The sequence below is a fragment of the Limulus polyphemus genome, unplaced genomic scaffold, assembly GCF_000517525.1.
Source record: "Limulus polyphemus unplaced genomic scaffold, Limulus_polyphemus-2.1.2 Scaffold76, whole genome shotgun sequence".
In the NCBI taxonomy this organism is placed as follows: Eukaryota; Metazoa; Arthropoda; class Merostomata; order Xiphosura; family Limulidae; genus Limulus; species Limulus polyphemus.
In genome coordinates this window covers 577,154-590,180 of record NW_013665686.1, presented here as the reverse complement: position 1 = coordinate 590,180, position 13,027 = coordinate 577,154, and the positions used below count along the sequence as shown (strand labels likewise).

Here is a 13,027-nt window from a genome sequence, read left to right as displayed (position 1 = left end):
AATACCAAAACTGAGGTGTTATGAACAGTATCCTAACACAAGCTTGCTCACATTAAATACCAAAACTGAGGTGTTATGAACAGTATCCTAACACAAGCTTGCTCACATTAAATACCAAAACTGAGGTGTTATGAACAGTATCCTAACACAAGCTTGCTCACATTAAAAACAAGACTGAGGTGTTATGAACAGTATCCTAACACAAGCTTGCTCACATTAAAAACAAAACTTAGGTGTTATGAACAGTATCCTAACACAAGCTTGCTCACATTAAAACAAGACTGAGGTGTTATGAACAGTATCCTAACACAAGGTTGCTCACATTAAAAACAAGACTGAGGTGTTATGAACAGTATCCTAACACAAGCTTGCTCACATTAAATACCAAAACATTTGCTTCTTTAATTCTCCAACCTCAGAAAATTTCTTCGACTTTTGCTAAAGGCCTTTTGCACGAACTTCGTCAAGTCATAAAATTAATAAGAAAGTGATTTTATTTTTTGTTTTTTTATAGTTAAGCGCAAAGCTTCACAATAGGCTACCTGTGCTATACTCACTACATATATCGAAACGTGATTTTTAGAATTACCGCTGAGCTACTGGGGGCAAGTAAGTGAGTGTAAATATGTAATACAAAACGATATCACGCCATTGGAACAGTGGGCGTAAGTCTATATTCAGCTGAAGAATTAGTTAAATAAACGTTTGCACTTTGCTCTGCCTGTTACGTACTTTAAACCTCTCGTGGGCAAAGGTTGCGTTTTTACCATACACATCATAATAAATAAGATTTCATAAAATTCGGATATCCTATTTTACCAAAGAGACATCATAAATACGTCCTTAACATATTATAAAAGAAAATAACTGTATGACAAGTTATGATAGAGGGAAACACGAAAGGATTGAAATCCTATATCTAGAAAAGGGTTTTAAGATTACTTGTGTGAACGATAACAATTTAAAATATTGCTTTTTCAGAAGCTTTTATACTTATTTGTCTTGGCGATTAAATAGTGTAACAGACATGGAACGTTTAAAATGTATCAAACATGGTCATGAAAAAAATAGAAATAAAACAATGATACTAGTTTCTAAATAGTCCACAGAACTGATTTATACCAACAACGGTATTCTTAACTTTATGCCTAACTCCTACTCAAGAAACAGTATCTATTTGTTTTACATGAAATTAATAATCCCTTAGTTTTACAAGTATTATAAACAAAAGTAAATGATTTGTCCGAAACAAATAGCAGTGGTAGTTTTTTATTTTTATCTTAATTAAAACAATTATTATTATATTGTTTAGAAGAATAAAATAAATACTTATTTGTTTGTTAATTTAGTTTCTTCGCCAAAACGTGAAATTCAGTTAAGAAAAGATTCGCTACAACAGATTAGATTCGCCGAATTCACGGTTCATCAATGTTGCTTGGAAGAAAGAAGTTAATAAAGGTTAAATTAGACTTGAAGCAAATTAATAAATTAGACTTGTATTCGATCTTTTTTTCACCAAAATTCAAATTTTTGAAGAAGAAAAGAATTTCATAAATAAATAAACAACCAGTTAGTCCGGTGAATAGTAATAGATAATTAATTACGACGGTATGTTACATGTTGTTCAAACATTAAAGTATTTTGGGTTATTAGTGGTGAGTAAAGCATTATACATCTAAACCAAATCAAAAACTTTGTTTCATATATTTTATATTGCCCAAAAATTCTTAACGTACACTTACAATAGCATCGTTTATTAGTTTTAATTGAAGTTAACGGAGATTTTTATAAAGAGTTTTGAATGTAAGCGAACAAATATAATTACTTGCTAAACTAAAAACTATGTACGTTTAATTTCAAAACTACGTCAGTATGTTGAAATAAAAAAGATAAAAACTTCATGACTGTGGTTGGGTTTAGCTATACAGGTGTTTATGTTCTTGTGTAAAAAATACTTTTCCTTTAAAGCGCAATTTAGCGTTCGACAAAAAAGTTTCTTAGCGCTTTGAATCTCATTATTTCTTCAGAAGGCCTTCATAAGAAATGGAAGACAGTCTTTCTGAAGTTAAGGCGAAAAGTTCAAGACATTTGTAACATCTATCTTTTGATTATCACGCGATGTGTTAGTAGATACTATGGACATCTTGAATGTGTTATTCACACACAATCCAACCAAATGATTGTTCTTAATATACGAGTACAACACACTCAAGGTATCCGAAAAGAGAGCCCCCCTCCACTGTATCTGCTCAATTAGTATAATTACATTCAAGAGCACTAATATATGTCTCGTGAACCAATGTTTTAATCTTATTAATTAATTTGAAAAGGGTTTTCTAGCATATGAATAAGGCCCATTCATGTGGTGAGCAATATTTCCAAAGTCAGCAATTACAACAACTATATCAGAACTTATTGGTACAAAACCTTGCCATGAAAACTATGAGATCGTACAAAAACTATATCTATAAATACATAAGCTTTTTACAATACATTCATGTGGTGAGCAATATTTCTAAAGTCAGCAATGACAACAGCTATATCAGAACTTATTGGTACAAAACCTTGCCATGAAAACTATGAGATCGTACAAAAACTATATCTATAAATACATAAGCTTTTTACAATACATTCAGTTCAATATGTATACATACATATAAAATTATACATAGATCGGGCAGACTTCCGATTGGAATCAGTGTTAACTACAATCAATTTTAGTGTTTGAAAAGTTTTTTTCTCTACCAAGCAAAAAGCTTCTACGTAAATAAGGACTGTACAAAATCAATGGCGATCACGTACTAAATCCTATTATACTGAAACCCCAGTTTTCTGTGTGAGCAAGAACGTTGAGACTTGAACGGTATAAATTATCTTCATCGTTTGATTTCAGAATAGATTTATTTTTCAGCGCATAATCTTAGAAAGAATGTTTGCTTTTGCTGTAGAAAATTAAAATTCATCGACTTTAAAATATGTTTTGTTTTCAGGCATTTCAATTATTACAACAATATTTATTATGATATGTTTTTACCATTATTGTTATTACGTATTCAGTTATCAAACAATTGATTAGCAAGTTTTAATGATTCAACTGGTGATTTAAATGTAATACTTTTATAGTTTTTTGTGTTTTTTAAAGTAAAATATGTTTATATGAACATTACAGACTTATTTTGCTTTTACACATCTGTTACGCATGATGGGAATGCACAAGACCTACTTAAAATCTCTGTTCTTAATTTTACTATTATTAATTTTTCATTTTGAATATAAACCCGTATCTACCTATATGTAAGAGTTAATGGTTTAAAATAAAAGATTATTTTTAACCTACATGATTGGCTGGATTTCTTGATGGTGTAAATCAATATGTTGTGTTGTTACTTGATGTAACACTCTTTAAAGGTGTATTTGTTTTGCTAATTAAAGTCCAAAGATGCACAAATCAGAAATAGTTTGAAGCCTTAGTTTACCAGATTTTATAGACTATTCTTCAAATATGGTCACGAGATCAAATTAAAGCTTTGAAAGGAAATTCGAAGTTTGCTAGTGAGATCGATTTGAAGATCACGAATTATTTTGTAAAAGCCTTTTAAAACTACTGCCTCAAAGTTTCTAATTAGCTATTCACTAGCAAATTAAACATATTCGCTTTAAACACGCCCGCTATTGAAGTTTTACAGTATAATAGAAACAGCCCACGAGAAATTGCAGAGGAATTAGCCGATCGGCTGAAGAGAAGGCGCTCAGATAATTTATCAGATCTCTCAAGGGCCCTGTATCCCTCTGGTGTGGAATCATCTCAAAATAATGGAAAATTCCCTCGTGTTTACTTGTATTTGTGTGCGCTCCTGGGTCTTTAAACAAAAGAGTAACAGTTACGCTGATCTAGAATAATCAAGAGAAACGCCAGAGAGGCGAGATGAGTATAATGAGATTGTACCTTACAAGGCAAAACGATCAATATTCTTGGACGTGAAGCAGCTTGTATAATTGTTGGTTGTTTTTATGTTTCAAGACCGAAAAGCTAGGTGTTACGCCAGTGAGCTAATTACCAGAGTTTTCCAAGTAATTCCTGCTTCTTATTTCCGTGTTTATTCATATTTCACAGAGAAAAAAAAAATATACTAAAAACATTCTTTCTTTGTTTATATTGTAAATGAGACCTCCTAAGGATAATCTCACTAATGTCTATTTTTGGGACTGTATATATGGTGCTCTTACAAAACTTAATTGCCACCTCTTCTTTGATTAACGCTGATAAGCGGCTGAGAGAGGCTAAATAACAGACTTTTTAATATTTATACGAGGCTCACACGTTCACATTTCTCAAAATGCAGAATTCGCACTATAATAAAAAGGTCCATTGTTCGAGTTAAGCAAATGCATATACTTCACACACATTACAAGATTTACAAATATTACTTGTAAATACATTAGTCGTAATAAATGTGTACAGTCTTTGTGTAGAAGCGCAAAGATGCATGTGAAGAAGTATTGCAGCATGTGTCTACAATCTTGTGTTACCTCATCTTTAAAGATATACTTCACAAAACTACTTTTACCACGAAGACAAGAATTTAACATACGAAGTACAGATGAGAATTCCATCCATAAACAAAAGGTTAGGTCTTAATGTAAAATAGTGAAATATATGATACCGTGATCGAAGTTCTATATATCAGTGACTGATTGTCTGCTACACAGATCTTGATGCAGATCGGTGTGTATTTGTGTATGGTAAAGTGTTTAGTCCTAGATACAAGTAGGTATGTATTTACATGTAATACTGTGTTGTAAAGTTCTAAGTACATCCGAATATGTATCTATATGTGATACATTGTTGTGATGTCCTCCTAGAGATTGGTATGTATCTATATATGATAATATGATGTGGTGCTCTACTAGAGGTTGGTATGTATCTGTTTGTGATACTATGTTGTGGGATTTACTAGATGTTGGTATGTATCTATATATGATAATATGATGTGGTGCTCTACTAGAGGTTGGTATGTATCTGTTTGTGGTACTAGGTTGTGGTGTTTATTAGAGGTTGGTATGTAACTATAAATGATACTGTGATGTGGTGTTCTACCAGAGGTTGATATGTATCTATATATATAATACCATGTGGTGGGATTTACTAGAGGTTGGTATGTATCTATGTATGATACTATGATGTGGTGCTCTACTAGAGGTTGATATGTATCCGTATATGGTACTAGGTTGTGGTGTTTATCAGAGGTTGGTATGTAACTATATATGATACTATGTTGGGTGTTTAGTAGAGGTTAGTGTGTATCTAGATTTGATACTATGTTGTGATGTTTAGTAGAAGTTAGTATGTATTATAAATGATACTGTGATGTGGTGCTCTACTAGAGGTTGATATGTATCTATATATATGATACCATGTGGTGGGATTTACTAGAGGTTGGTATGTATCTATGTATGATACTATGATGTGGTGCTCTACTAGAGGTTGGTATGTATCTATGTATGATACTATGTTGTGGTGTTTACCAGACTTGATGTGTATCTATATGTGATACTACGTTGCAGTATTCCATTAGAGGTTGAAATGTATCTATATATAATACTATGTTGTGGTGTTTACCAGACTTGATGTGTATCTATATGTGATACTACGTTGCAGTATTCCATTAGAGGTTGAAATGTATCTATACATAATACCATGTTGTGGTGTTTACTAGACTTGATGTGTATCTATATGTGATACTACGTTGCAGTATTTCATTAGATATTGCTATGTATCTATATACAATACTATGGTGTGGTGTTTACTAGACTTGATGTGTATCTATATGTGATACTATTTTGCAGTATTTCATTAGATATTGCTATGTATCTATATACGATATTGTTTTACAAAGATATAGGTAGATATTTGTATGTTTCTTTCTCTGTTCTGTATTCCTGATTTCTACTATGGGTATTTTTATTTTCAAGTTAAACCGATGTGAGACCATATGTCTTTGTTTGATTACATGTAACTGCATTTTCAAGTTTTGCACCCTCACAGCGAAAACGTTTTTCATATATGTCTGAGTATGTGTACCCCTGAACATTTATGTCTGAAGCTCTTTCCTCTTTTTATACAGATCATATTGTTGTAATACGCCTCCTAGTCAAACTCAGGATCTCTTCTCATCCATTTCCAAGCACAATCAATCATACTATATCTACAATATGGCGGGTTTGCCTATCTACATAGTAATATGAGAAGCTTTTGTTCTCGTTGTGGCGGAGCGAGCACCAAACCACCACCACAAGCCCATTATACTTACCGTATTACTCGGTATAAGTCTTTCACATTTAACAACCGTTCGCCCCTGACGCCCACGCTAGAAAGAACACAACTGGTATACGATTATGATTTACAATGTTTGGAAATTCATCAAGATAGCATATCTGTTTGATTAAGAGAAAGCGGTTTTCATAAACATGTAGCGTCTTAATACACATGTTTTTTTCTTTATAAAAATGTTAATACTTTCTACGTACAGATTATATATAATTTTTTACACAACGAATTGCTTATCTTACACATTGATTTTGATACCAGGTTTCATGTTTGACGCATTTAACACCCCAAATTGTGGTATAACTGAAACATTCGGTATTTTGGTTTAAAGATTTTGCACACGATTCTTTTTTGTTTGTTTCTAAATCATCGATTTTCCCACAGAACTTTTCCATTTGTATGTTTTTTCCCTTAGTGCTTGATAACAAATTTAAAACTAAAGCATATTATTAATGCATGAGAAGTAAAGGGGAAATGCATATAAAACATACAGTGACGTAAAGTAATCAAGAAAGTAGTCATTATAAGCTATATATCCCAAAAATGTGTCAAGGACAGGACCAGACTAATCATATTATTGCATTCAGAATGAGTATCGCTCTGATACTGAATATTCCTTCCAGCCTGCTATTTTGTGATTTAGCATGTCCTCCATGGTAGAAGTTCCCAAACCTTTTAGCATGAAGACTCCCAAGATCTTACATACCCTGGCAGAAGACCCCCACTTAATGATTTAATGCATAGCCACTCTGGGTTACCTTGCGTTCATTGCAATTCATTCCTTAAAAGAACTCAATCACACAGAAAAACAAAGAAGAATTCTGGCTGAAAATATTACTTTGCTCGACATCACAGATGTTTTAAACATGTAGAATATTTGTTTATGTGCTGAGGTTTCCTGAAACCATCTAGCAGACTCCAGATTCTGAACCATTGCTTTATGGATCATCTGGATCTTTACAAAAATTTGATTTATTAACTCCTCATTTTTTATTAAAAATATACACGTTAATAAGCAAACTTTTTTTTTTAATGGAATATAAAAGAAAACAAATCAAGGCTTTCAAAGGTGCAACATTTCCTTTGTGATAAGTAGGTTTCCCTCTACTGTTTTAACCTGAAATATTAATTGATTTGAAGTTCTTCGCAAATGTGTTTTCTGAACTTTAATAACTGTCTTAATAACAGTAAACGTGATCTTGTAAATTAGAGTAGTTGTTAGTTCTCAAATCCAGATGTGCTTTAGAAGTATTCTTCGTTTGAATAGTTTTTCTGATAAAAAAAGTTGTAAATGATTTATTTTGGCAATCATTAACCCTGTGATTTCCACAAGGTACGGCGTGAACGACACTAATTACGCATTAACTTAGAAAAACATCTTTGGGGACAATTATCTCTACATTAATTTATTCTTTGCAGAAAATACATTTCGTTGCTACGTGTAACTGAAACAACTTACAAATGTCTTTTTATATAACATTGACTAATTACTCTTGTCATAAGACATTGGAATTAGGCCTATTATATTTTTATACACTACATTCTTTATCCAGTCTCTTACAGATTTTTCAAGAATTAGAAAAGGGTATAATATTAATATTCCAACCTTATTATATTCGTCATATTATTGCCGACAATGCGTTTCGATCAATTCAGAGCTGATCAGGTCGGCTGGAATGCACATAGCAAACACAGTAGTGGTCGGAATAATATATATATATATATAAGCCACACAACATGCAAATATTCGTTATACATAGTGTGTATTGCAGTCTTTTTATTTAACCAGAAACAAGTACTAACGTATTGAAATCATTGACAAGCGAAGGAAAATACTTGATTTTAGAGTCTTTACTCATCTTCTTTTCGTGCATGCAAAAAGTACTCTTAAGACATTTATTGGTAACAAGCATCTTGATTTTGGTAAATTTAAACATGAATTTATTTTTTTATATATGTGTAAAATAAATAAGTTTCATAATTTCCAGAAGTTAATAGGGCTTAATTCAAACAAAGTTTTGAATAATTTCTGCTTTTTTGGAGTCTGAGTCTATTCTAAACTTCCAAACTATAGACTTTCTATTTTAAAGTCATTCCCAAAATAAAACATCTTTAAATTATGTATATATTCAAGACTGCACTACGCTCTTCCATCCAAAATACCATGATGAAATCCTAAGTTTTAGTTACATTATTTGAAGAAGTACTTATTATTGTAACAAAAACATTCCTGGGCAAAGATAGGTTTGTATAACGACAGCTTAGAGTTCTTTTGATTAATGACGCACAGATGTTTCGATGGTGGGAGTTAATAAGTCCTGGGCATCTGTAAGTAAACATCAAACTATTGCCTAAGGTCATCTCAGACTTTCACAACATCAGATTTGCAATATCATTTTTAAAAGTATCTCTATAATTTAAACACATTTGTACTACTAACGACACAAGTAGATGTTCTGATACAAGCCAGTGCTGTTAGACATTCGTATCAGATTACTACAAAAAAAGGTTAAATTGTTCCTTACTGGGTTCTTTTCTTATAATTGGATAGTCTAATCAACTCTCGCTGGGCCAGGCGTGGCAAGCGGTTAGCGTGCCCAGACTGTGAATCCAAGAACCTACGGTTCGCGATCTATTGTAGCAAATCGCACTTTGAGGCCGTAGGCTTTGCTACAAAAGTGACGGTCGACCACTACTACTATTCGATTAAATAAGAATAGCAAGAGCGGTAAGTCTGGGGGCTTATAACACTAACATTCGGGTTTCGATAATCGCGGTAGCCGTAGCACAGGTAGACCATTGTGTAGTTAATAACAAACAAACAAAAACTAAGCTATTTTCTCTCTAGTCTATCAGCTGAAATTAAATCAGGGATGATTATGCCTAGATAAAACTTTACATTTCAACAAACACTATCCTTTTATGACACTATTAATTTTCGTGTTGTTGAATCGTATCTGTATTCATCATTGCACTTGTGTAAACTTAGATCATTTGCTATTTCAACAATTCACATTTCTAATTTATAATCATTTTTATTTTTTAAGGGATTAGTTACTATCCTGTAATTTTATTATTATATGCTCTACAGATTTATATGTCTGGTTTTTATTTGAAATGGTGAAACCTAATAGTTTTTCTTTACTTTTTTTCTCAGAGACACCTCCTGTTATTAAGAAATAAGAAAGCAATTGGCGCCAGTGGTGAAACGTTCGATCTCTTATCTGTTCGATAACTTAAACATCAAACTGTAAGACTCCAAATATGTCTGTACATGAGCGATCAATGATTCTAAGCAACTGGCGGCTGAAGAGCTAAATATCTGGATTTATTATTTGGGAAACTTCAAGATGTTCTTTTTTATAGATTATATTTTCAAGAAACATTTTTATCTTCAGTTTTGAATAACTTTGGAAAATACCCAGATGAATTTTTGTTGCTGTTTTACGTACAGCTACGCAGTGGGCTATCTGCGCTCTGTCCGTTGCAGGGAATCGAACCCCGTATTTTAACATTTTAAGTCCGTAAATTTACCGTTGACCTACCGGGTTGGCTCTGTGGTAAATCTCTGGATTTCGGAGCTGGTAAACCAGGGTTTAAATAATGCGATACTACAGAATATCCCTTACTTTAATATGTGGGTGAGTTGTAAGAGTGACAGTCAATCCTTTAGCACGGGTGGTGGTTGATAGGTTTCTGCTGATCGGTAGTTCCAAATTAGGGACTGCAGCAGGTAGCCTTAGCAGCTTTGCCATAAATACAAATAAACATACTGGAAACTAAATATCACCAAATTAAGTTCGCAATAAGTTAGTCTTATTTGTGTTTTATCAATTTTTAACTCTTAAAATAATGTTAAGTAGTTGTAATGCATCGACGATTTTTTATTAGTCTCCGGTATTGTTTATCGTTGTTTGCGATCTTATTTATCGTTTTCAGGTTTTGTAATTAAATTAATTCTTTTATTTTTGACTAATATGATACTAATTAATCGCTTGAAGGCTTTCTGTTTAAGTTATAATACAATCATTAATAACTGAATGCTTTCTGACAACTGTTAAGTTCAATTGAAGACTTTCTGACTAACGTTAAGTACGATCATTAGCGACTTGAAACCATTTAACCCATAATACAATTATAAATAACTTGATACTTCCTGACAGTTCAGTACGTCCATTAGTATCTTCAAAACTTCCTGAATGATGTTGAGCTACAATACTTAGTGACTGAGGAGTTGATTTGTAATTCGATTATTATAAAATTCAAGACTCTCTGATAAATTGCTGAACAATTATGCTCAACTTTCTCGAAATTATCAATCTTGAAAACTTTTTGGCTAAGGTATGAAACATCAGTTACTGAAATGAGAAATTTCTGGACAAAATACAGTACTTTCACAAGAGGCAAGTCTTCGGATTTACAATGCTAAAATCAGCTTTGTGCTAATTTTAACAAAACTGAGAATTTTCACAGTTTGTAGGGCATTCAAATTCATTAAGTAAAGAAAGCACGTAATTTGTGAACAAAACTTACTCAAATAACGTAATTCAGTTTCTTTGTTGCGTTAAGAAGCGTGAAGGGAAATAATGGCGGGTTGGAACACATCCGCCAACTAGGCGGTGGTAACAGCTGCATCCATTTTTGTTTCCGTTTAATATAACATAAAGGCCCATACCACCAGTTGTTGGCAAATCTTTCATAAAAAAAATATTGTATTCTTGAGATATATCTCGAGTTTCATATTAAAATTTCAGTTTAAATTGTGGATATACTGCTTTTTCTGCAAAATCGCTGTTTCAAACGGACTGGATGTTACAAAACAACTTTATGAAAACACATAGAATTTGTATACTATTGTATTAGAAATGTGATTTCATAACATACAAAAGAGGATATATATTGATGACGACCATGGAGGATTTTCCATATATATTTTTTTATGAACACTAAAAACACGTGAAAATAAAAATGATATAATTATCTTAATTTATATATTATCCTCATTAAAAGTTATTAATAAATTGTTTAAAGCATAAATTTGATTGTTAAAATTATTTTTCTTTAGTTTGATTTTTTCGAAACAGAACTTTGGCTTGGTTCAACAATTACAGAAAAATTTGTAATTTGTAGTTGTAAACAATTAACTTTGTATCTTGGAAAGTTCTATTTTGGTATGTCGAACTACACATGAAATAATTTGTAAAAAACAAAAGGATATAATGTTATGATAACATTTAATAATGTAACAGAAACTCTGTACATCACACACAGTTGTTCTTTCACTGTGCCTCATTTACACTGTTTATAATTACAACGTTTTTTCACATATAATAGGCTACAAACCTTCAGTAGAAATGATAATAAAAAATAAGGCTTACTCCTTAAAGAATGTTTTCTTGGGAAAAAAGTATAGCACAAAAACATACTTTATAGAAACATTACAAACTTATGCAAAAACAATTTGTATGAATACAATAGAAATACGCGAGGAAAACTACATACACATACTAAAAACTCAACACGAGTACTTCTACATATAGATACGGTAAACTTTACAAAGAATACTTCAATCCAATACTGTAGACTTTCTTGAGGAATACTACGTGCTAACACTGTGGACTTTTTCAAGAAATAATTCCTACAAATACTAAAGACTTACTCAAGGAAAATTACATACAATGCTACATACTTACTCAAAGAGGTAAGAAGTCGATATATAAGAATGGTCCATAATGGGATGCTGTAGCTCTTTAAAGACTAAAGACGAAATGAGATGATGTGATAATGTTAACTCTAAGGTTTTCCAGTTAAAATCTTGCCATCACGAGGTAGGGACATGTGATGTGAAAACAGTTCAGTTCAACTTTTAGTTTTTCTTACAGTTGTAAGAAACTGAAACTAATTCAGTTAACTTAGTTGTATTGACTGAGATAAACTAAGCCTAGTTCAGTTAGATCAATGTAATTGTTTGATTGGCACGTGAGACACAAGTTCTACATTAGTAATCTTTCACAAACTCCTCAAGGTTTCGCATTTTACGAAGTAAGATCGTTCTACTTTCATCACGTTCGTGACGTTTAAATCAAGTTAAAGACTGGAATTAGACCCTTTTCTTCCGATTTAATTTCAGACACAACAGAAGACAGAACCTAAAATCTCACGTGTAATACATGTCGCATGCCGCCAGCAAGTGAGTATGAATCAGGAGGAAAGAGTTGGAGGAAGATCCACAACGATCGAATAACGTGACGTCGGCTAGACGTCTGCTTCAAGAAACGTATTGGTGTTTTACCTGAGGTAGAATAGTGAAACGTGGGTAGTGCAGCACACATCACTCGTTATTCTTCCTTCATTGCACTGTGGAGCAAATCCTTAAGCGTTTTCTGAGCTGGTAATATGCATAATATTCACTTTTCTTCTCCTGACCATCCGTATGACCATCGACCATCTTTAAAGTATGATTAAGATAAATGAAATAAGAACTAAAAGGGATTTCTTAGTTAAGATAATCGTTAAGGAACCAGGAGGTACAATTAAGTATGGCCACGATAGTCTAATCTTAGTCAAACAGAGAAGTCTTGGAACAAACCTGCAGGCCCGGCATGACCAGGTGGTTAGGGCGCTTGACTCGTAATCTGAGGGTCGCGGGTTCGAATCCCCGTCCCACCAAACATGCTCGCCCTTTCAGCCGTGGGGGCG

At 32.7% G+C, this 13,027-nt stretch overlaps 1 protein-coding gene across 4 annotated transcripts in view; it reads right to left on the bottom strand.

The window, feature by feature from the left end:
• The window catches only part of LOC106466791 (muscarinic acetylcholine receptor DM1-like), a 46,689-nt gene extending 34,111 nt beyond the window's left edge, over window positions 1-12,578 (bottom strand). For all 4 annotated transcript variants that reach the window (XM_022395439.1, XM_022395431.1, XM_022395435.1 and 1 more), the window contains exon 1: window positions 12,022-12,578. The gene's annotated coding sequence lies outside the window, so the exon portion shown is untranslated. The remainder of the gene's footprint in view (window positions 1-12,021) is intronic.
• Window positions 12,579-13,027: the final 449 nt, after the last annotated feature.